A 24,602-nucleotide genomic window follows, 5' to 3' on the forward strand; every position below is an offset into this window, starting at 1 on the left:
CACTGGGCGCCACAATGTGTAGAACTGGCCCTGAATTAAACATAAGTAGCAGGGTAGCCGTAACCCGGGAACTGTCTGAAAGACTGTATGCATGACATCTAGCAGCCAGGACCTCGGAGCAGAATAGAGCCTGCAGCAGTAGTGGTCAGTAACGGAATGCGTTTAACAAGCTAGGAGCCCATGTACTAAACCTGGAGAGAGATAAAGTAGAGAGATAAAGGGGTCTATTTACTAAGCCTTGATGGATATAAAGTGGACTGAAGTAAAGAACCAGCCAATCAGCTCCTAACTGCCATGTCACAGACTAGGTTTGAAAAATGGCAGGAGCTGATTGGCTGGTCCTTTATCTCCATCCACTTTAGCTCCGTCTAAGGCTTAGCAAATAGACTCCAAAGTACCAGTCCTAACTGCCATGTTACAGACTGTGAGACAGATGTATTAAGCCTGGAGAAGGCATAAGGAAGTGATAAACCAGTGATAAATGCAAGGTGATAAACGCACCAGCCAATCAGCTCCTAACTGTTAATTTACATATTGGAGCTTATTGTCCGGTTCGTTTATTACCTTGCACTTATCAGTGGTTTATCACTTCCTTATGCAGGGTTGAAACTAGGATTTTCATCACCCGGGGCAAGACAGTAATTTGGCACACTACACTACACTACACTACATCCCCCTATAAGCTACAGCAAATCCCCCCATCTAGGAGGCAAAGCAGAACTTGATACTGCTAACAGGAAGCATGGTGCGCTTGCATAGCTTGTATAGTGCACAGCATGCTAGTTGCAGCACTGCATGGCAAAGAAGAGAGTTTAAGACAGTAGCCGGCATAGGAGAGATCACCTCCTGCTGTCTCACTGAAGCAGCATAGCACCGCCGGTAAAAACCAAAATAAAAAAACCCTGCTCCTCTGTAACTCCCTGGCGCCAGGGCCGGATTAAGCCCTTGGGGGGCCCAGGGCACCCAAGACAGGGGGCCCCCCACCAGCAAACACCCCCTGCAGGGGCAAAAGCAGGATTCGGAAGGAGGTTTCCTTTGATGCACGCACGCGCGCGCGTGTGTGTGTGTGTGTGCGTGTGCGTGTGTGTGTGTGTGTGTGTTTGTGTGTGTCTGTATATATTTATATATATATATATATATATATATATATATATATACACAATGGTCGTAGTGGAAATTTTGAAGTGGGGGTATGCAAAAGTCAAGGACACAATTATGCGTGCGCCTTCGGCGCGCGGTCACACAAAAGGGGGCATGTCCAGTGTAGTAGAACCCCTTATACTATCTAGTACTGGTGCCCCTTTCACCTTATAGCACACGGTACGAGCCAAAATTCACATTATAGCACGCGGTACGAGCTGAAAGTCACATTAGTGCACACGGTACGAGCCGAAATTCACATTATAGCACACGGTACGAGCTAAAATTCACATTATAGCACACGGTACGAGCCGAAATTCACATTGTAGCACACTGAATGAGCCGACATTAACATTGTAGCACACTGAATGAGCCGACATTCACATTGTAGCACACTGAATGAGCCGAAATTCACATTGTAGGACACTGAATGAGCTGAAATTCACATTATAGCACACGGTACAAGCCAAAATTCACATTGCAGCACACTGAATGAGCCGAAATTCACATTGTAGCACACTGAATGAGCTGAAATTCACATTATAGCACACTGAATGAGCTGAAATTGTGACAGCAGGGACAGCCAGAGTGACGACAGGGAGAGAGAGAGTGACGAGAGGGAGAGAGAGAGAGTGACAACAGGGAGAGAGAGTGACGATAGGGAGAGAGTGACGACAGGGAGAGAGAGTGACGATAGTGACAGCCGGGAGAGAGAGAGAGAGTGACGACAGAGAGAGAGAGTGACGACAGTGACAGCTGGGAGAGAGAGAGTGACGACAGGGAGAGAGAGTGACGACAGGGACAGCAGGGAGAGAGTGACGACAGTGACAGCTGGGAGAGAGAGAGTGACAGTAGGGACAGGGATGGTAACGACAGGGAGAGAGGTGACAGCAGGGGAACATTATCTCATTTGTTGCGGGTGAGCGGCGGGTGTCTGGCGGCGGTGAGCGGCTGGTGGCTGGCTGCGGTGGGTGGCTGGTGGCGGTGAGTGGCGGTGATCTAGTACAGCGCTCTACACAGCCGCCGGCCGCCGCACAGGGTCGGGGAGCAACATGTGCAGCAGGATGGCCACTTCCCTCGCCTCCTGCTGCACTTTAATTTCCTAATTTCCGGGTCATTGGAAGAAGTGGCGGTATACCATACCGCCGTATACCGCCCCACTTCGACCACTGTATATATATATATATATATATATATATAGTATTATAGTATGTGCTCGGATCGGCACTCTCCATATAAGTTCAATAGTGCCCCCGGTGCCATCTGGAACATGCATGCAGAAGTTTTCAATGAAATAATCAGCGGCACTCAGAGACTGCAATAGCGATGAGTAAAGTGCAAGTGCTTTTAATCCATCTAGGCAAAAAATAAGATTTTACTCACCGGTAAATCTATTTCTCGTAGTCCGTAGTGGATGCTGGGTACTCCGTAAGGACCATGGGGAATAGACGGGCTCCGCAGGAGACTGGGCACTTCTTTAAAGAAAAGATTAGGTACTACATCTGGTGTGCACTGGCTCCTCCCTCTATGCCCCTCCTCCAGACCTCAGTTAGGGAAACTGTGCCCGGAAGAGCTGACATTACAAGGAAAGGATTTGGAATCCAGGGTAAGACTCATACCAGCCACACCAATCACACCGTACAACTCGTGATAACTATACTCAGTTAACAGTATGAACAACAACTGAGCCTCATTAAACTGATGGCTCAGAACAAAAAACCCTATAGTTAAGCAATAACTATATACAAGTATTGCAGAATTTCGCACTTGGGACGGGCTCCCAGCATCCACTACGGACTACGAGAAATAGATTTACCGGTGAGTAAAATCTTATTTTCTCTGACGTCCTAGTGGATGCTGGGTAAGGACCATGGGGATTATACCAAAGCTCCCAAACGGGCGGGAGAGTGCGGATGACTCTGCAGCACCGAATGAGCAAACTCAAGGTCCTCCTCAGTATCAAACTTGTAGAATTTTGCAAACGTGTTTGATCCCGACCAGGTAGCAGCTCGGCAAAGTTGTAAAGCCGAGACCCCTCGGGCAGCCGCCCAAGAAGAGCCCACCTTCCCCGTGGAATGGGCTTTGACTGATTTAGGATGCGGCAGTCCAGCCGCAGAATGTGCAAGTTGAATCGTTGTACAGATCCAGCGAGCAATAGTCTGCTTTGAAGCAGGAGCACCCAGCTTGTTGGGTGGATGCAGGATAAACAGCGAGTCAGTTTTTCTGACTCTAGCCATCCTGGAAACATAGATTTTCAGGGCCCGGACTACATCCAGCAGCTTGGAAGCCTCCAAGTCCCGAGTAGCCGCAGGCACCACAATAGGTTGGTTCAAATGAAACGCTGATACCACCTTAGGGAGAAATTGGGGACGAGTCCTCAATTCTGCCCTGTCCATATGGAAGATCAGATAAGGGCTTTTACATGACAAAGCCGCCAATTCTGACACACGCCTAGCCGAAGCCAAGGCCAAAAGCATGACCACTTTCCACGTGAGATATTTCAACTCCACGGTCTGAAGTGGCTCAAACCAATGTGATTTTAGGAAATCCAACACAACGTTGAGATCCCAAGGTGCCACTGGAGGCACAAAAGGGGGCTAAATATGCAGCACTCCCTTAACAAACGTCTGAACTTCAGGCAGCGAAGCCAGTTCTTTTTGAAAGAAAATAGACAGGGCCGAAGTCTGGACTTTAATGGATCCCAATTTTAGGCCCATAGTCACTCCTGACTGTAGGATTGCAGAAATCGACCCAGCAGAAATTCTTCTGTTGGGGCCTTCATAGCCTCACACCAAGCAACATATTTTCGCCATATGCGGTGATAATGTTTTGCTGTCACATCCTTCCTAGCTTTTATCAGCGTAGGAATGATTTCAACCGGAATGCCCTTTTCCATCAGGATTCGGCGTTCAACCGCCATGCCGTCAAAGTCTTGGAACAGACAGGGCCCCTGCCGTAGCAGGTCCTGTCTGAGAGGCAGAGGCCAAGGGTCCTCTGAGATCATTTCTTGTAATTCCGGGTACCAAGTCTTTCTTATTATCCTCAGTACCTTTGGTATGAGAGGCAGAGGAGGGAATACATAAACCGACTGGTACACCCACGGTGTCACTAGAGCGTCCACAGCTATCGCCTGAGGATCCCTTGACCTGGCGCAATATCTTTTTAGCTTTTTGTTGAGGCGGGACGCCATCATGTCCACCTGTGGCCTTTCCCAACGATTTACAATCAGCTGGAAGACTTCTGGATGAAGTCCCCACTCTCCCGGGTGGAGGTCGTGCCTGCTGAGGAAGTCTGCTTCCCAGTTGTCCACTCCCGGAATGAACACTGCTGACAGTGCTATCACGTGATTTTCCGCCCATCGGAGAATCCTTGTGGCTTCTGCCATCGCCATCCTGCTTCTTGTGCCGCCCTGTCGGTTTACATGGGCGACCGCCGTGATGTTGTCTGACTGAATCAGCACCGGCTGGTTTTGAAGCAGGGGTTTTGCCTGACTTAGGGCATTGTAAATGGCCCTTAGTTCCAGAATATTTATGTGTAGGGAAGCCTCCTGACTCGACCATTGTCCTTGGAAGTTTCTTCCCTGAGTGACTGCCCCCCAACCTCGGAGGCTTGCATCCGTGGTCACCAGGACCCAGTCCTGTATGCCGAATCTGCGGCCCTCGAGAAGATGAGCACTCTGCAGCCACCACAGCAGAGACACCCTGGCCCTCGGGGACAGGGTGATCAGCCGATGCATCTGAAGATGCGATCCGGACCACTTGTCTAACAGATCCCACTGAAAGATCCTTGCATGGAACCTGCCGAATGGAATTGCCTCGTAAGAAGCTACCATCTTTCCCAGGACTCGCGTGCAGTGATGCACCGACACCTGTTTTGGTTTCAGGAGGTCTCTGACCAGAGATGACAACTCCTTGGCCTTCTCCTCCGGGTGAAACACCTTCTTCTGTTCTGTGTCCAGAATCATACCCAGGAACAGCAGACGCGTCGTAGGAACCAGCTGCGACTTTGGGATATTCAGAATCCAGCCGTGCTGTTGTAGCACTTCTTGAGATAGTGCTACTCCGACCAACAACTGCTCCCTGGACCTCGCCTTTATAAGGAGATCGTCCAAGTACGGGATAATTATAACTCCCTTCTTTCGAAGGAGTATCATCATTTCGGCCATTACTTTGGTAAATACCCTCGGTGCCGTGGACAGACCAAACGGCAACGTCTGGAATTGGTAATGGCAGTTCTGTACCACAAAACGGAGGTACACCTGGTGAGGTGGGTAAATGGGGACATGTAGGTAAGCATCCTTGATGTCCAGTGATACCATGTAATCCCCCTCTACCAGGCTTGCAATAACCGCCCTGAGCGATTCCATTTTGAACTTGAACTTCCTTATATAAGTGTTCAAGGATTTCAAATTTAGAATGGGTCTCACCAAACCGTCTGGTTTTGGTACCACAAACATTGTGGAATAGTAACCCCGTCCCTGTTGAAGGAGGGGAACTTTGATTATCACCTGCTGGAGGTACAGCTTGTGAATTGCCGCCAGTACTACCTCCCTGTCCTGGGGAGTAGCTGGCAAGGCTGATTTGAGGTAACGGCGAGGGGGAGACGGCTCGAACTCCAGCTTGTATCCCTGAGATACCACTTGTAGAACCCAGAGATCCACCTGTGAGCGAACCCACTGGTCGCTGAAGTTCCGGAGACGGGCCCCCACCGCACCTGGCTCCACATGTGAAGCCCCAGCGTCATGTGGTGGACTTAGTGGAAGCAGGAGAGGATTTTTGTTCTTGGGAACTGGCTGTATGGTGCAGCTTTTTCCCTCTACCCCTGCCTCTGGGCAGAAAGGACGCGCCTCTAACCCACTTGCCTTTCTGAGGCCAAAAGGACTGCACTTGATAATACGGTGCTTTCTTAGGCTGTGAGGGAACCTGAGGTAAAAAAGTCGACTTCCCAGCTGTTGCTGTGGATACGAGGTCCGAAAGACCGTCCCCAAACAATTCCTCACCCTTATAAGGCAAAATTTCCATGTGCCTTTTAGAATCAGCATCACCTGTCCACTGCCGAGTCCATAATACTCTCCGGGCAGAAATGGACATTGCATTAATTCTAGATGCCAGCCGGCAAATGTCCCTCTGTGCATCTCTCATATATAAGACTACGTCTTTAATATGCTCTATGGTTAGCAATATAGTGTCCCTGTCAAGGGAATCAATGTTATCAGACAGGGAATCAGACCACGCTGCTGCAGCACTACACATCCATGCTGAAGCAATAGCAGGTCTCAGTATAGTACCTGAGTGTGTATACACAGACTTCAGGATAGCCTCCTGCTTTCTATCTGCAGGCTCCTTTAAGGCGGCCGTATCCTGAGACAGCAGTGCCACCTTTTTTGATAAGCGTGCGAGCGCCTTGTCCACCTTAGGGGATGTCTCCCAGCGTAACTTATTCGTTGGCGGGAAAGGGTACGCCATTAGTAACCGCTTAGAAATTACTAGTTTCTAATCTGGGGAACCCCACGCTTCTTCACACAATTCATTTAACTCACCAGATGGGGGAAAAGTCACTGGCTGCTTTTTCTCCCCAAACATAAAACCCATTTTTGTGGTAACCGGGTTAATGTCAGAAATGTGCAACACATTTTTCATTGCCGTAATCATGCATCGGATGGCCCTAGTGGATTGTACATTTGTCTCATCCTCGTCGACACTGGAGTCAGACTCCGTGTCGACATCTGTGTCTGCCATCTGAGGTAGCGGGTGTTTTTGAGCCCCTGACGGCCTCTGAGATGCCTGGGCAGGCGCGGGCTGAGATGCCGGCTGTCCCAAAGCTGCGTCATCGAACCTTTTATGCAAGGAGTTGACACTGTCGGTTAATACCTTCCACATATCCATCCACTCAGGTGTCGGCCCCGCAGGGGGCGACATCACACTTATCGGCACCTGCTCCGCCTCCACGTAAGCGTCCTCATCAAACATGTCGACACAGCCGTAGCAACACACCGCACACACACACACAGGGAATGCTCTGATTGAGGACAGGACCCCACAAAGTCCTTTGGGGAGACAGAGAGAGAATGCCAGCACACACCAGAGCGCTATATAACAGAGGGATATACACTATACACAAAGTGAATTTTCCCCCTATAGCTGCTTATATCACAATTTGCGCCTAAATTTATGTGCCCCCCCTCTCTTTTTTACCCTTTCTGTAGTGTATACTGCAGGGGAGAGTCTGGGGAGCGTCCTTCCAGCGGAGCTGTGAAGAGAAAATGGCGCTGGCTGTGCTGAGGAAGAAAGCCCCGCCCCTTCAGCGGCGGGCTTCTCCCGCTCTTTATAACGTTAATGGCGGGGGTTTCTGCATATATACAGTGTTATACACTGTATTATGTGCTTTTTTGTGCCAAAAGGTATACTAATTGCAGCCCAGGGCGCCCCCCCCCCAGCGCCCTGCACCCACCAGTGACCGGAGCGTGTGGTGTGCTGTGGGAGCAATGGCGCACAGCTGCAGTGCTGTGCGCTACCTTATTGAAGACCGGAGTCTTCAGCCGCCGATTTTCTCCGGTTTCTTCCGTCTTCTGGCTCTGCAAGGGGGGCGGCGGCGCGGCTCTGGGAACGGACGATCGAGGTCGGGCCCTGTGTTCGATCCCTCTGGAGCTAATGGTGTCCAGTAGCCTAGAAGCACAAGCTAGCTGCAAGCAGGTAGGTTTGCTTCTCTCCCCTAGGTCCCACGTAGCAGTGAGTCTGTTGCCAGCAGATCTCACTGAAAATAAAAAACCTAACAAATACTTTTCTTTATAGTGAACTCAGGAGAGCCCACTAAGTGCATCCAGCTCAGGCCGGGCACAGATTCTAACTGAGGTCTGGAGGAGGGGCATAGAGGGAGGAGCCAGTGCACACCAGATGTAGTACCTAATCTTTTCTTTAAAGAAGTGCCCAGTCTCCTGCGGAGCCCGTCTATTCCCCATGGTCCTTACGGAGTACCCAGCATCCACTAGGACGTCAGAGAAATGAGTGGTCCAACGTTTCGGGGCGCGGACGCCCCTTTGAACATAGGGGCGTCCGCGCCCCGAAACGTTGGACCACTAATTTTTGCCTAGATGGATTAAAAGCACTTGCACTTTACTCATCGCTATTGCAGTCTCTGAGTGCCGCTGATTGTTTCATTGAAAACTTCTATATATATATATATATATATATATATATACTTCAAAAGTATGTCACTCAGCGGGCTTCTTAATCACATATCACAAACGCCAGCTAGTTCAGCAACGTTTTTTACCCTTTGTCAAACAGCACATATACGACAAAAGGGTAAATAAAACCCGAAATGTGATTAAGAAGTCCGCTGAGTGCCATACTTTTGGAGGTTTATGTGAAGGCAGTGTAAAGAGCACCACGGCTGTAGATTAAGGAGAGGGAGTGCCGGCCAATCGATTTGTATATATATATATATACACATACACATTACATAGATCTCATACACCCACATACACACAAATACATAACATACACATAAAACACATACACACACATAGAAAATATACACACATACATACTGTATACACTAATAGAACATATACACATACATACAGTATACACAGATAGAGCACAAACTGTGCACACACTTACACTAAAGCCTGCCCTGAGGAAAGGGGTGAGGACTGAGGATGCCACAGCCAGGAGATATTGCTGGGAGCCAGGGACACAGTTCACCATTAGGCCCCGCCCCCACGACAAAAAATGCAGCGATTCGCCGGTCGGTGGGGAAGGTGCGGAGCCAATATATCCTGATTCTATAACAATTATCTCATATTAGCTCCGCCCCCCGAATCGCGGTATACAGCTACAAGGGGGCGGGGCTCCGAATGCCTGCCGTAGGACCGGACAGCGGGCATTGAAAACAAAAAACATTTGGGCCACCTCCCTATTCTCTCCTCTCTCCATCCCCCCCAAGCCCAGCACAGCACAGCACAGCACAAAGCCAGGCAACGGCAACAGGAGAAGTTGGGGTAAAGTCTCCACCCTGCAGCAGGGAGGAGAAGACTCCCGGCTGCTGGGGAGGGAGGATTCCGCGCTGCCAGCGGGTGTGTGATGTCCCGCTCGCGGCTGTTTCGTGTGGCTCCCTCCCCACTCCTCACGGGTCAGCGGCAGATACAGGGCAGAGGGGACAGCAGCACCAGAGCGGTGCAGAGCAGCTTCGGCTGGGGGGCCCCTTATGCCAGGGGGGCCCAGGGTACTGACCCCCTTGGCACCCCCCTTAATCCGGCTCTGCCTGGCGCCCCCTCAAATCCTGCACCTGGGGTGCATGCTCCCTTAGCGCCCCCTTCCCCTAGTTACGGCCCTTCCTTATGCCTTCTCCATGTTAATACATCTGCCCTTGTGTTTGAAAAATGATTGACAGGAGCCGGTTGGTTGGTTGGTTGGTTGGTACTTTGGGGTCTATTCATGAAGCAGTGAAAAGAGTGGAGAAGTGAGCCAGTGAAGAAGTTGCCCGTACAATTGTATAGTATGCAAATTATAAATGTTACATCAATGCTGATTGGTTGCCATAGACAACGTCTCCACTGGCTCACTTTTCCACGGTATCCGGTTGATAGACAGACAGTGTCTTGTTAGACAGTCAATAGATAGGCACCATATATTAGATAGACACTAGGTCGACAGGGTCAATAGGTCGACATGAAATTGGTAGACAGTACAAAAGGTCGACAGGGTCAAAAGGTTGACATGAAAATGGTCAACATAAAAAAGATAAGACACATTTTTTTTTAATGTAACATGTATTTGGACTATTTCATACCTTCTTTATCCATGTCGGCATGGAGACGGTTAAAAACCTTGTGGCGAGCGCAGCGAGCCCCACGAGGGGATGCCTTTCTACAATTGGGGGTCCCAGATGACAAACCTATCCACACAAACCACAAAAATGCAAAAAAAACATGCTGTCTAACTTTTTTGTGTCGACCTTTTGATGCTGTCGACCTTTTGTACTGTCTACCTGCTTCATGTCGACCTATTGACCCTGTCGGTCTAATGTCTGTCTAACATATGGTGTCTATCTTTTGACTGTCTAACTAGACACTGTGAGGAATATTCAGTTGTCCCCGCTAAATTTTCTGGAAAACCCCCCAAAACAGAACAGGGTATTATTGCAATTTTTACCTGTTTCACATTTTGAATATTCAGTTATGCCCTTTGTTTTGCACAAAAATATTCCAGTTTTTCTCTCAAAACACACAGGATCCAGAATAAGTTCCCAGACCTATGTGTTTCGAGAAAAACGGGGCTGAAAAGGCTGGTTATCTGGGGTTGTTTTTTCCCCTGCCTACGGCGGGTCAAAGTAAATCCCAGATAAGTTCTGCCGGTGGCTGAGAATTGAATATCCCCAGGGGGAGTCAATTAGCTGCGGTAACTGAATATCGCCCTAAGGGGTCCATTTATCAATGAGTGATAAAACTTGTTGTGAATGACAAAACTTGTTGCGTATGATAAATGATGTTCTAGACAATCAGCTCCCAGGTGTCATATTTCAAACACATGACAGTTAGGAGCTGAAATCTGACAATTAGGAGCTGATTGGCTGCGCCACCATTTATGATACGCAACGATTTTTATCACTGGTTGATAAATGAGCACCTAAGTATGGTGTCTTTTAATGAATTGAGCTACTCCAAAAAGGGAGGAGGGATAACACAAATAAAATCTGTAAGTGTAGAACTAGTGGGTTTGCATTTTATATACTAATGTGCACCTGTATTTTACATTTTGTTATTCAACTATATTTATTTATTTATTTATTTATATGTATATATATCATCATACTTGCCAACTTCTGTTCCAGAAGTGGCTGCGAGGGCATTGATGTGGGAGGCAGGACACAGCAGAAGTGGGCAGTGAGGGCCGCATGATGGCGTGATTAACTGTAAACCGGAGATGGGGTCATGATGAAACAATTTGCGTCATCAGGAAGTGGGCGGAGCTGGGTATCCACAGCACCCTTGGGAGACTTGTTTACTCTTATGGGTGTATGGGAGAGCCACTGAGATTCAGGATCCTCACAGACCCCTTGGACATTCCGGAGAATAGACAAATATGAGGTATGTACAATGCATGTTCATAGTATTATTATTTTGATTATTGTCACTGATTTGTAAAGCACCACAGTGCTCCACAGCACCAGACAGCGGGAAAAACAGGGCACACATAAAGCAAGTGCATACACTGTAGACAAAATGAATGCAGATGTGTAACAAAGGGTAGGGAAGGTCCTTCTAATGAGACTTCCAACTTAGGGGCTCATTTGTTAGAGGTCAGCTTCCTTCCATCATAATATAGGAGGGTGCAGTAGTGTGGTAGTATAAGTGGAAGTAGGGCAGTAAAAAGATGGGGTATCCAAGAGTGTTTAAAGGCTGGGTACATACAGATGTGATCAGGCGTGGGAGGGAGTTTCATAGGTGGGTATACACAGTACATGTGTTCTAGAAATAAGTCATTTTCTGTTTTATTTTGTTTCCATTTTATCTCTGCTCTTCATCTTTAGCTTGCTATTCTCCGTGTCTAGTGACTAGAACAAGCAAATAAGAGGGCAGAATTTAGTAGTATCCTAGTAGTGAGAAAAAGAAAGCTGGCCACATGGGAAGAGTTATTAAACATATCTTCTTACTCACCTGATCTGAAGTATTTGTCCTGTCTTCCAGCCAACACGGACATGTCTGTACCATGGCGGGAGTTAGGAGGTTCACCCGGTCACTGCTGCTCTGCCCAGCACATCAGCTACAGATCATTCTTTAGTTTTAGAGTAAATGGCATGACAGATCAGGTTTTCTGGATAAATTCTTTGTGACAGGACATTACACCTTTCCTTAACCTTCGCTCTACACAGGCTATTACATGTGTTGCTGTCATTTGCTATGACTAAGTTTTTGTAAAATATAGCTGCCATCTGGTATTAGGCATAATCGCTCTGAGTGTCAAATCAGATAGCAATTATCAAACACAGTTTAGCAGAGCTTTATATCTAGCCCTCCTAACATCTGAAGAAAATGTTTCCATGGTTATGTGATTACCACCTTGTCCTTCTGCCTTGCAGAGAATCACAGTCCAGTTTCCTTTATTACTACTCTTCTTTCTCTTCCCTGACAATGACATTCAATGATATCTTCAAAAGTGTTGACTGCTATCAGGAAATGGTGGTGACTAAAGAAGTGTCAGCTGACAAGTCAGCAACATATTACAGCCATCTACTGTATGTACTGAATCAGGAGAGGTACGGAGCCTTTTACAATAAGCATATATCACTCAAAACTTTATGTTAGGTCTCTAGCACTGTGATGAACATTTTTCAAATCAAGTTTACTAAATGTATATATACTTGCAAGGGCTAAAATACCCACACATATTTTTATCCGCATGCTCAGGAAATCTTTGTGACAACACACGGCTATCCATTTTTGCATAGCCCATAGTTGCATCAACAAACCAATGCAGTTGAAATGCGTTCAACTTTACAGCGTCCATACTTGTGTGTGTTCAGTTCTGGACAGGGGTGGATCAACTATGAAACTAATGAAGCTCAAGCTTCAGGGCCCCTAATCCTGGAGGGGCCCATTTTCACCTCTTGTTTTTATGTACTGTATGGTTATAGCTCATCACCAATAACACCATGACAACCAGGCTTCGTTCTAATACAGCATAGCTGCTATTACAGTTTAAGCATTTCCAGATTAAGGGGGGGGGGGGGCAGGGCATACTGTACCCCGGGCCCCCCTTTGTCAGGGGGAATCCTGGCCGGAGGACACTAACATCACTAGATTTCCCTCTTATGCAGCAGCTGAACCAGGCAGCCAGAATGCGAGCAGGACAGTATGCAGTGCAGGCAGAGACACAGACACAGGAGTATAAGGTTTCATGAGCTACCAATGGAGCTTCCTGACCAAAGGAGAGATAGGTGGGTGGAGAAAGCTGTAAGTGACCCAAGGATCCCAGCTTCTCCTCCTCCCTGCCTGGGTGTATGGGTCCTGTGTAATCTGTTAATCTATTGAGGGTCTAGAGCAGGCATTCCCAACCACGGTCCTCAAGGCACACCAACAGTGCATGTTTTAGTGATATCCAGGCTGCAGCTCAGGTAACATAATTAGTAGCTCAGTTATTTTGATTTAACCATCTGTGCTGCAGCCTGGATATCACTAAAACCTGCACTGTTGGTGTGCCTTGAGGACCGTGGTTGGGAATGCCTGGTCTAGAGAGAGACCTCCTGAGTCCTGTCCCAGTGTGTAAGTAGTACAGAAGCTGCTGCAATTCTTGCATGTGACAAGATAAATTCTATTTTTTTTCTATGTGTAGTTTAATGTTGTTTAAGTTGTCTTTGTTCCACTACAAGAACATGTTATAAAATAGTTGTCTTTCAATTAGGTGGACCTATAAACAGTACCTAGTCATTATTAAACTATTAGTTTTAATCTAATATACACAATTGGTTTAAATTTAATATACACAATCCATACCTCCGAGTCCCAACATGACCCCTTCCAGGAGGGACAAAATGCTCTCAACCTGGACTTCTTTCTTAAGATATGATTGCAATCGCCTGTGTTGAAACACCTTTCTTATTAATGAAATAGTTCAACACAGGTGACACCAAAATATTTTAAGAGGGAAGTCCAGGTAGAGAGCGTTGTGTCCCTCCTGGAATGGGACATGTTGGGAGGTATTCCACCACTAACCCCCACCATTAAGACCCCCCTGTCTTAAATGCTCCGGGAACCCCCAAAGCTTGATCTGGCCCTGAGCTTAGATGCGTATTGCCTAGTACCGCAGGAGCAGCTGGGAGCTGTAGTCTAGCTCTGTGATTTGCTTTGTAGGTAGCATGAAAAATGTATTCGTTTTTTTTGTAACATATCTTTATTGGGTTTTCTGTCAGGTTAACAACAATCATGACATAAAAGAAGAGAGACAGAGATAAAACATCAGAGAAGGCGTTAACACATAATGTTCTTTGTCATCACAGGAGCCTGACTCAGTGACTCACAGCAGAACGCAACATAAAGTATAATGAAATGGTGACAAACATGAAGATTACAAGTAGTTGCGAGACATGAACAATGCAGTAAAATATGGCATGTGTGTACATAAACTACAGTTCCCGATAGCCTGCAGAACTTCTCTTGGTAACATTGCCAGGAATGGCGGAGCAATAAAAGGTGAGAAGGAGCCTGGGACAAGGAGGCACCTCATAAGGTAATTTTGCTGGTGCTGAGAGGTTATTTATTACCAGGTATTTATATGTAGCGCACACATATTCCGTAGCACTTTACAGAGAATATTTGCCCATTCACATCAGTCCCTGCCCCAGTGAAGCTTACAATCTATATTCCCTATGACATGTACTCACCAACACATTCACGCTAGGGTTAATTTTTGTTGGGAGCCAATTAACCTACCAGTATATTTTTGGATTGTGGGAGGAAACCGGAGTACCCGGTGGAAACCCACGCAAGTACGGGGTAAATATACAAACTCCGCACAGTTAGGGCCATGGTGGGAATGGAACCCATGACCTCAGTGCTGTGAGGCAGTAATGCTAACCATTACACCATCCATACTGCCCTAAATCTATCTTCATCAACAGGTTAGGGCCCAAATTACTAAAGGTTTCTGGCAAGTTAAGGAAGATCTTAAAAGCATTAAGCCGGAAACACACTAGAATGATCTAGGCCCGATATGTACTTTCCGGGCGAATCGGAACACATCAGCCAGATCGTTCAGTGTGTATGCCCAAAATGTGCACCCCTGCCCTCGTTAATAATATCTCCTGGTCGGCTGTGCTGCACTGCCAACCAGACAATATCGCTAGTGATGCCATGCTGCTCCCTCATCGCTACGTCACCTCTCTGCATCGGCACATCGCTCTAGTGTATACCCGGCATTACACACAATAAAAAAAGTAGATCTTTGGATACTGAAACTGAATATACTGAGAGTGACATTAAAATAGGATGTTGATAACCTACCGGTAAATCCTTTTCTCCTAGTCCGTAGAGGATGCTGGAGACGACATCAAGACCATGGGGTATAGACGGGATCCGCAGGAGACATGGGCACTCCAAAGACTTTTCATTGGGTGTGAACTGGCTCCTCCCTCTATGCCCCTCTTCCAGACCTCAGTTGTAGGAACTGTGCCCTGGGAGACTGACATTTCGAGGAAAGGAATTACTTAACTAGTGGTGAGATATCTACCAACTCACACCCTCAACCATGCCACACATATGGCATTCAACATAACACACGCCAACAGGCATGAACTAATTGCAGCAACATGCTGAAATCAAGATAACACAACTTGTGTAACTGTAATAACTAAACTGCAGGTAAAGTACGCACTGGGACGGGCGCCCAGCATCCTCTACAGCAGTGATTTTTCACCTTTTTGTACTCGCGGCACACCAAACAATATTTTAAAATTGCCAAGGCACACCATCGGATCCCCACAGAACAAAACCCAAAATCCACACATACATTGGCCTACACAGAAAAAACAATCCTATTGCTCCCCACATAAATCCTATTGCTCCCCTCATAAATCCTATTGCTCCCCTCATAAATCAATCACATTGCTCCCCACATAAATCCTATTGCTCCCTACATGAATTATTCACATTGTTTCCCCCATAAATACATAAATCCTACTGCTCCCCACAGGAGAAATAACATAACAAATATTAGCCCCTACCAGTCAGCTGTCCTCCTCCCTGTTCCTCAGTGGCGGGGATTGTTTATAGTGGACTGCTGTGAATACTGAGCAGCGGGCGGTCGGGTTGGTGTGGATGTGGGTGGGCAAGGAAAGCTGTGGACGCAGGTGGGAACTGGAAGATGTGTATGCAGGCAGGTGGGCTGGCTGGGTGGTGAGACGCGGCGGCTGTGACCTATGATATCACACCGCCGCGTCATCAAGGCACAGGTCACAGCCGGAGCATGAATGATCTTCTAAGAAGAGCCCGGGCCAACAGTTCACTCTGAAGGTGCAGGAAGCTGCTCTGGCTCTGCGGCATACCTTGCAACTGGTCGCGGCACACTAGTGTGCCACGGCACACTGGTTGAAAAAGCCTGCTCTACGGACTAGGAGAAAAGGATTTACCGGTAGGTTATCAAAATCCTATTTTCTCATACGTCCTAGAGGATGCTGGGGACGACATCAAGACCATGGGGTCTATACCAAAGCTCCAGTACGGGCGGGAGAGTGCGGATGACCCTGCAGCACCGATTGACCAAACTTTAGGTCCTCATCGGCCAAGGTGTCAAACTTGTAGAACTTAGCAAATGTGTTTGACCCTGACCAAGTAGCTGCTCGGCAAAGATGTAATGCCGAGACCCCCGGGCAGCCGCCCAGGATGAGCCCACCTTCCTAGTGGAGTGGGCCTTTACCGACATCGGTAACGGCAATCCAGCCGTAGTATGAGCTTGCTGAATCGTATTTCTAATCCAACGTGCAATAGTCTGCTTGGAAGCAGAACAGCCAATCTTGTTGTGATCATACAGGACAAACAGAGCCTCTGTTTTCCGTATACGAGCTGTTCTAGTAACATAGATTTTCAAAGCTCTAACCACATCTAGAGACTTTGAATCAGTGAATGTGTCAGTAACTACTGGCACCACAATAGGTTTGTTTATGTGAAAAGCAGAAACCACCTTTGGAAGAAAATGTTAGCGAGTTCGCAACTCTGCCCTATCTTCATGGAAAATCAGGTAATGGCTCTTGTGAGACAAGGCCCCCAATTCCGACACCCGCCTTGTGGATGCCTATGCCAAAAGCATCACCACTTTCCAAGTGAGAAACTTCAACTCTATCTTTTGTAGAGGCTCAAACCAATCCGATTGAAGGAACTGCAATACCACGTTAAGGTCCCATGGTGCCACTGGAGGCACGAATGGAGGCTGGATGTGCAGAACCCATTTCACGAAGGTCTGAACCTCTGGAAGAGAGGCCAATTGTTTTTGGAAGAACACTGACAAGGCCGAAATCTGGACCTTGATTGATCCCAATCGTAGGCCCGTCTCCACACCATCCTGTAAAAAAATGGAGAAAACGTCCTAAGTGAAACTCTTCCGTAGGAGCTTTCTTGGATTCACACCAAGACACATATTTTCTCCAAATACGGTGGTAATGTTTTGACGTTACTCCCTTTCTGGCCTGAATAAGGGTGGGGATGACCTCCTTAGGAATGGCTAGGATACGGCGCTCAACAGCCATCCGTCAAACGTAGCCGCAGGAAGTCTTGGTACACACACGGCCCCTGCTGCAGCAGGTCCTCCTGAGGAGGAAGAGGCCGAGGATCTCCTATGAGTAACTGCTGAAGATCTGGGTACCAAGCCCTTCTTGGCCAGTCTGGAGCAATGAAGATTGCTCGAACCCTTATCTTTCTTATGATCCTGAGTACTTTTGGGATCAGCGGAAGTGGAGGGAAAACATACACTGACGGAAATACCCACTGGGTCACCAGTGCATCCACTGCTACTGCTTGAGGGTCTCTCGACTTGGAACAGTATCTCTGAAGCTTCTTGTTGAGACGAGACGCCATCATGTCTATTTGAGGAACTCCCCAAAGACTTGTCACCTCGCGAAGACTTCTTGGTGGAGGCTCCACTCTCCTGGATGGAGATCGTGTCTGCTGAGGAAGTCTGCTTCCCAGTTGTCTACTCCCGGAATGAATATTGCCGACAGAGCTTGTAGATGTTTTTCTGCCCAGCGGAGGATTTTTGTCGCCTCTGCCATTGCCGCTCTGCTTTTCGTTCCGCCCTGCCTGTTTATGTATGCGACTGCTGTTACATTGTCCGCCTGGATCTGCATGGGACGGTCTTGAAGAAGATGTACCGTTTGTTGAAGGCCGTTGTAAATGGCTCTTAGCTCCAGAACGTTTATGTGAAGGCAGGCTTCCTGTTGTGACCAACGTCCCTGGAAGTTTTCTCCCTGAGAGACTGCTCCCCAGCCTCGGAGACTTGCATCCGTGGTTACTAGGACCCAGTCCTGAATCCCGAACCTGCGTCCCTCTAGCAGGTGAGAGTTGTGCAACCACCACAGAAGCGAAATCCTGGTTTTTGACAACAGGATTATCTTTCTGTGCATGTGTAGGTGTGACCCCGACCACTTGTCCAACAGGTCCCACTGGAATACTCTGGCATGGAACCTGCCAAACTGTATGGCCCCGTAGGCCGCCACCATCTTCCACCACAACCAAATGCACTGATGGATCGACACACTTGATGGTTTCAATATCTGTTTTACCATTTTCTGGATTTCCAGAGCCTTTTCCAGCGGAAGAAATACTCTCTGAACTTCTGTGTCCAGAATCATCCCGAGGAAAGACAACCTTGTCGTCGGTTCCAACTGTGACTTTGGGTAATTTATGATCCACCCGTGTTGTTGGAGTATTGACAGAGAGAAGTATATGTTTTGTAATAACTGCTCCCTGGATCTCGCCTTTATCAGGAGGTTGTCCAGATAAGGGATTATATTGACTCCTTTCTGACGAAGGAGGACCATCATCTCCGCCATCACTTTGGTGAATACCCTCAGCGCCGTGGAGGGACCGAAAGGTAACGTCTGGAATTGGTAATGGCAATGCTGAATCGCGAATCTCAGATAAGCCTGGTGAGGAGGATAAATGGGAACATGCAGGTAAGCATCCTTTATGTCCACCGACACTAAGTAGTCCCCCTCCTCCAGACTGGCAATCACCGCCCGAAGTGATTCCATCTTGAACTTGAACCTTTTCAGGAAGAAATTCAGATCTTTTAGATTTAGGATCGGTCTGACCGAGCCATCCGGCTTCGGAACATCAAAGAGGCTTGAATAAAAACCCTGCCCTTGTTGTGACAACGGTACCAGGACTATGACCTGGTCTTGACATAATTTTTGGATTGCTGCTGTTACTGCTTCTCCCTCTGGCGGAGAAGCTGGCAAGGTCGATTTGAAAAATCGGCATGGGGGAACATCTTGAAACTCTAGTTTGTATCCCTGGGATACTATTTGCAACACCCAGGGATCCAGACCAGACAGAATCCAATCCTGGCTGAAGAGTTTAAGACGTGCCCCACCCGAGCGGCCTCCCGCAAGGGAGTTCCAGCGTCATGCTGGGGATTTGGCAGAATTAGGGGTAGACTTCTGCTCTTGGGAACCTGGAGCCGGTGTGGGCTTCTTTCCCCTTCCCCATCCCCTACCTGCAAAGAAGGGGGAACCTCTCACCTTTTTGTATTTATTGGGCCGAAAGGACTGCATTTGCGGGTGATAGGTCTTTTTTGCCGGTGCAGGCGCAGAGGGCAAAAATGTTGACTTACCTGCGGTAGCCGCCGAGACTAACGCATCCAGGCCATCGCCAAATAAGGCCTCACCTTTATATTAGAGATGAGCGCCTGAAATTTTTCGGGTTTTGTGTTTTGGTTTTGGGTTCGGTTCCGCGGCCGTGTTTTGGGTTCGAACGCGTTTTGGCAAAACCTCACCGAATTTTTTTTGTCGGATTCGGGTGTGTTTTGGATTCGGGTGTTTTTTTCAAAAAACACTATAAAACAGCTTAAATCATAGAATTTGGGGGTCATTTTGATCCCAAAGTATTATTAACCTCAAAAACCATAATTTACACTCATTTTCAGTCTATTCTGAATACCTCACACCTCACAATATTATTTTTAGTCCTAAAATTTGCACCGAGGTCGCTGTGTGAGTAAGATAAGCGACCCTAGTGGCCGACACAAACACCGGGCCCATCTAGGAGTGGCACTGCAGTGTCACGCAGGATGTCCCTTCCAAAAAACCCTCCCCAAACAGCACATGACGCAAAGAAAAAAAGAGGCGCAATGAGGTAGCTGTGTGAGTAAGATTAGCGACCCTAGTGGCCGACACAAACACCAGGCCCATCTAGGAGTGGCACTGCAGTGTCACGCAGGATGGCCCTTCCAAAAAACCCTCCCCAAACAGCACATGACGCAAAGAAAAAAAGAGGCGCAATGAGGTAGCTGTGTGAGTAAGATTAGCGACCCTAGTGGCCGACACAAACACCGGGCCCATCTAGGAGTGGCACTGCAGTGTCACGCAGGATGTCCCTTCCAAAAAACCCTCCCCAAACAGCACATGACGCAAAGAAAAAAAGAGGCGCAATGAGGTAGCTGTGTGAGTAAGATTAGCGACCCTAGTGGCCGACACAAACACCGGGCCCATCTAGGAGTGGCACTGCAGTGTCACGCAGGATGTCCCTTCCAAAAAACCCTCCCCAAACAGCACATGACGCAAAGAAAAAAAGAGGCGCAATGAGGTAGCTGACTGTGTGAGTAAGATTAGCGACCCTAGTGGCCGACACAAACACCGGGCCCATTTAGGAGTGGCACTGCAGTGTCACGCAGGATGTCCCTTCCAAAAAACCCTCCCCAATCAGCACATGATGCAAAGAAAAAGAAAAGAAAAAAGAGGTGCAAGATGGAATTGTCCTTGGGCCCTCCCACCCACCCTTATGTTGTATAAACAAAACAGGACATGCACACTTTAACCAACCCATCATTTCAGTGACAGGGTCTGCCACACGACTGTGACTGATATGACGGGTTGGTTTGGACCCCCCCCAAAAAAGAAGCAATTAATCTCTCCTTGCACAAACTGGCTCTACAGAGGCAAGATGTCCACCTCATCATCACCCTCCGATATATCACCGTGTACATCCCCCTCCTCACAGATTATCAATTCGTCCCCACTGGAATCCACCATCTCAGCTCCCTGTGTACTTTGTGGAGGCAATTGCTGCTGGTCAATGTCTCCGCGGAGGAATTGATTATAATTCATTTTAATGAACATCATCTTCTCCACATTTTCTGGATGTAACCTCGTACGCCGATTGCTGACAAGGTGAGCGGCGGCACTAAACACTCTTTCGGAGTACACACTTGTGGGAGGGCAACTTAGGTAGAATAAAGCCAGTTTGTGCAAGGGCCTCCAAATTGCCTCTTTTTCCTGCCAGTATAAGTACGGACTGTGTGACGTGCCTACTTGGATGCGGTCACTCATATAATCCTCCACCATTCTATCAATGTTGAGAGAATCATATGCAGTGACAGTAGACGACATGTCCGTAATCGTTGTCAGGTCCTTCAGTCCGGACCAGATGTCAGCATCAGCAGTCGCTCCAGACTGCCCTGCATCACCGCCAGCGGGTGGGCTCGGAATTCTGAGCCTTTTCCTCGCACCCCCAGTTGCGGGAGAATGTGAAGGAGGAGATGTTGACAGGTCGCGTTCCGCTTGACTTGACAATTTTGTCACCAGCAGGTCTTTCAACCCCAGCAGACTTGTGTCTGCCGGAAAGAGAGATCCAAGGTAGGCTTTAAATCTAGGATCGAGCACGGTGGCCAAAATGTAGTGCTCTGATTTCAACAGATTGACCACCCGTGAATCCTTGTTAAGCGAATTAAGGGCTCCATCCACAAGTCCCACATGCCTAGCGGAATCGCTCCGTGTTAGCTCCTCCTTCAATGTCTCCAGCTTCTTCTGCAAAAGCCTGATGAGGGGAATGACCTGACTCAGGCTGGCAGTGTCTGAACTGACTTCACGTGTGGCAAGTTCAAAGGGCATCAGAACCTTGCACAACGTTGAAATCATTCTCCACTGCGCTTGAGACAGGTGCATTCCACCTACTATATCGTGCTCAATTGTATAGGCTTGAATGGCCTTTTGCTGCTCCTCCAACCTCTGAAGCATATAGAGGGTTGAATTCCACCTCGTTACCACTTCTTGCTTCAGATGATGGCAGGGCAGGTTCAGTAGTTTTTGGTGGTGCTCCAGTCTTCTGTACGTGGTGCCTGTACGCCGAAAGTGTCCCGCAATTCTTCTGGCCACCGACAGCATCTCTTGCACGCCCCTGTCGTTTTTTTAAAAATTCTGCACCACCAAATTCAAGGTATGTGCAAAACATGGGACGTGCTGGAATTTGCCCATATTTAATGCACACACAATATTGCTGGCGTTGTCCGATGCCACAAATCCACAGGAGAGTCCAATTGGGGTAAGCCATTCCGCGATGATCTTCCTCAGTTGCCGTAAGAGGTTTTCAGCTGTGTGCGTATTCTGGAAACCGGTGATACAAAGCGTAGCCTGCCTAGGAAAGAGTTGGCGTTTGCGAGATGCTGCTACTGGTGCCGCCGCTGCTGTTCTTGCGGCGGGAGTCCATACATCTACCCAGTGGGCTGTCACAGTCATATAGTCCTGACCCTGCCCTGCTCCACTTGTCCACATGTCCGTGGTTAAGTGGACATTGGGTACAGCTGCATTTTTTAGGACACTGGTGACTCTTTTTCTGAGGTCTGTGTACATTTTCGGTATCGCCTGCCTAGAGAAATGGAACCTAGATGGTATTTGGTACCGGGGACACAGTACCTCCAACAAGTCTCTAGTTGGCTCTGCAGTAATGATGGATACCGGAACCACGTTTCTCACCACCCAGGATGCCAAGGCCTCAGTTATCCGCTTTGCAGTAGGATGACTGCTGTGATATTTCATCTTCCTCGCAAAGGACTGTTGAACAGTCAATTGCTTACTGGAAGTAGTACAAGTGGGCTTACGACTTCCCCTCTGGGATGACCATCGACTCCCAGCGGCAACAACAGCAGCGCCAGCAGCAGTAGGCGTTACACGCAAGGATGCATCGGAGGAATCCCAGGCAGGAGAGGACTCGTCAGAATTGCCAGTGACATGGCCTGCAGGACTATTGGCATTCCTGGGGAAGGAGGAAATTGACACTGAGGGAGTTGGTGGGGTGGTTTGCGTGAGCTTGGTTACAAGAGGAAGGGATTTACTGGTCAGTGGACTGCTTCCGCTGTCACCCAAAGTTTTTGAACTTGTCACTGACTTATTATGAATGCGCTGCAGGTGACGTATAAGGGAGGATGTTCCGAGGTGGTTAACGTCCTTACCCCTACTTATTACAGCTTGACAAAGGGAACACACGGCTTGACACCTGTTGTCCGCATTTCTGGTGAAATACCTCCACACCGAAGAGCTGATTTTTTTGGTATTTTCACCTGGCATGTCAACGGCCATATTCCTCCCACGGACAACAGGTGTCTCCCCGGGTGCCTGACTTAAACAAACCACCTCACCATCAGAATCCTCCTGGTCAATTTCCTCCCCAGCGCCAGCAACACCCATATCCTCCTCATCCTGGTGTACTTCAACACTGACATCTTCAATCTGACTATCAGGAACTGGACTGCGGGTGCTCCTTCCAGCACTTGCAGGGGGCGTGCAAATGGTGGAAGGCGCATGCTCTTCACGTCCAGTGTTGGGAAGGTCAGGCATCGCAACCGACACAATTGGACTCTCCTTGTGGATTTGGGATTTCGAAGAACGCACAGTTCTTTGCGGTGCTTTTGCCAGCTTGAGTCTTTTCATTTTTCTAGCGAGAGGCTGAGTGCTTCCATCCTCATGTGAAGCTGAACCACTAGCCATGAACATAGGCCAGGGCCTCAGCCGTTCCTTGCCACTCCGTGTCGTAAATGGCATATTGGCAAGTTTACGCTTCTCCTCCGACAATTTTATTTTAGGTTTTGGAGTCCTTTTTTTTCTGATATTTGGTGTTTTGGATTTGACATGCTCTGTACTATGACATTGGGCATCGGCCTTGGCAGACGACGTTGCTGGCATTTCATCGTCTCGGCCATGACTAGTGGCAGCAGCTTCAGCACGAGGTGGAAGTGGATCTTGATCTTTCCCTAATTTTGGAACCTCAACATTTTTGTTCTCCATATTTTAATAGGCACAACTAAAAGGCACCTCAGGTAAACAATGGAGATGGATACTAGTATACAATTATGGACTGCCTGCCGAGTGCAGACACAGAGGTAGCCACAGCCGTGAACTACCGCACTGTACTGTGTCTGCTGCTAATATAGACTGGTTGATAAAGAGATAGTATACTCGTAACTAGTATGTATGTATAAAGAAAGAAAAAAAAACCACGGTTAGGTGGTATATACAATTATGGACGGGCTGCCGAGTGCCGACACAGAGGTAGCCACAGCCGTGAACTACCGTACTGTACTGTGTCTGCTGCTAATATAGACTGGTTGATAAAGAGATGTCTATGTAACTATGTATGTATAAAGAAGAAAGAAAAAAAAACCACGGTTAGGTGGTATACAATTATGGACGGACTGCCTGCCGAGTGCCGACACAGAGGTAGCCACAGCCGTGAACTACCGCACTGTACTGTGTCTGCTGCTAATATATAGACTGGTTGATAAAGAGATAGTATACTCGTAACTAGTATGTATGTATAAAGAAAGAAAAAAAAACCACGGTTAGGTGGTATATACAATTATGGACGGGCTGCCGAGTGCCGACACAGAGGTAGCCACAGCCGTGAACTACCGCACTGTACTGTGTCTGCTGCTAATATATAGACTGGTTGATAAAGAGATAGTATACTCGTAACTAGTATG

Source organism: Pseudophryne corroboree, chromosome 3 (genome assembly GCF_028390025.1).
Source record: "Pseudophryne corroboree isolate aPseCor3 chromosome 3, aPseCor3.hap2, whole genome shotgun sequence".
NCBI lineage: Eukaryota > Metazoa > Chordata > Amphibia > Anura > Myobatrachidae > Pseudophryne > Pseudophryne corroboree.